The sequence below is a fragment of the Mastomys coucha genome, chromosome X (genome assembly GCF_008632895.1).
Source record: "Mastomys coucha isolate ucsf_1 chromosome X, UCSF_Mcou_1, whole genome shotgun sequence".
Taxonomy (NCBI): Eukaryota; Metazoa; Chordata; class Mammalia; order Rodentia; family Muridae; genus Mastomys; species Mastomys coucha.
The window spans coordinates 122,103,429-122,104,577 of NC_045030.1; the positions used below are offsets into that span (position 1 = coordinate 122,103,429).

Below are 1,149 nucleotides of genomic sequence, written 5' to 3' on the forward strand. Positions count from 1 at the left end.
AGGAAACTGGAGGCCCCAGGGAGTTTAGAGGTCAGGTAGTGTTGGAGTTCAGGATATCCACATGGTGACAGGGGTTGGGGAGGAGGTATGGAATGTGGAGCAGTGAGCAGAATAAAATATGGAGTGTAAAATAAACAAATAAATAAATTCCTAAAAAGAAAGAAAGAAAAAAAGAAAGAGAAATTGTTTCTAATAAAACAAGAGTCAACCCTATTTAGAACAATAAATACAACAAAATTTTATCAACAACAAAAGAATAACCAATCGCAGAGCAATGGGCATCTCTAGGGAAAACTAGCACAAGTGCAGCAAGATGGGAGTAAGAGAAAACCCCACCACAAGAAGTGGAAGTATGAGCTGGGATGGCCTGCAGCCAGCACTAAGGTTGGCCTTTGCAGCATGCACACAGTTGGAGTTCGAGGACGCAATAAGAAGTACCATGCCCTGAGATTGGATGTGGGGAATTTTTCCTGAGGCTCTGAGTGTTGTATCCCAAAACAAGGATCACTGTTGTTGTCCACAGTGCATCCAATAATGAGATTTTTCCCACCAAGACCCTGGAGAAGAACTGCATTGTGATTATTGACAGCACACCATACTCTCAGTGGTACAAGTCCCACTATGCACTGCACCTGGGCTGCAAGAAGGGGTCCAAGCTGACTCCTGAGGAGGAAGAGATTTTAAACAAAAAACGATCAAAGAAAATTCAAAAGAAATATGATGAAAGGAAAGAGAATACCAAAATCAGCAGTCTTCTGGAGGAGCAGTTCCAGCAGGGCAAGCTTCTTACCATGCAGTTTTTATCACAATTGCTCTTTAGTACAGGTTAAGGTCCAGGATTGTGATTCCACCAGAGGTTCCTTTATTGTTGAGAATAGTTTTGGCTATCCTGGGTTTTTTGTTGTTCCAGATGAATTTGTAAATTGCTTTTTTTAAGTTTGTGAAGAATTGAGTTGAAATTTTGATGGGCAGTGCATTGAATCTGTAGATTGCTTTCGGTAAAATGACCACTTTTATTACATTAATCCTGCTAATCCACGAGCATGGGACATCTTTCCATCTTCTGAGATCTTCAATTTCTGTCTTCAGAGACTTGAAGTTCTTGTCAAACAGATCTTTTACTTGCTTAGTTAGAGTTACACCAAGGTA

At 40.6% G+C, this 1,149-nt stretch overlaps 1 pseudogene; it reads left to right on the forward strand.

The window, feature by feature from the left end:
* The first annotated feature begins 274 nt into the window (after nt 1–274).
* The window catches only part of LOC116093526, a 9,430-nt pseudogene continuing 8,555 nt past the window's right edge, over nt 275–1,149 (forward strand).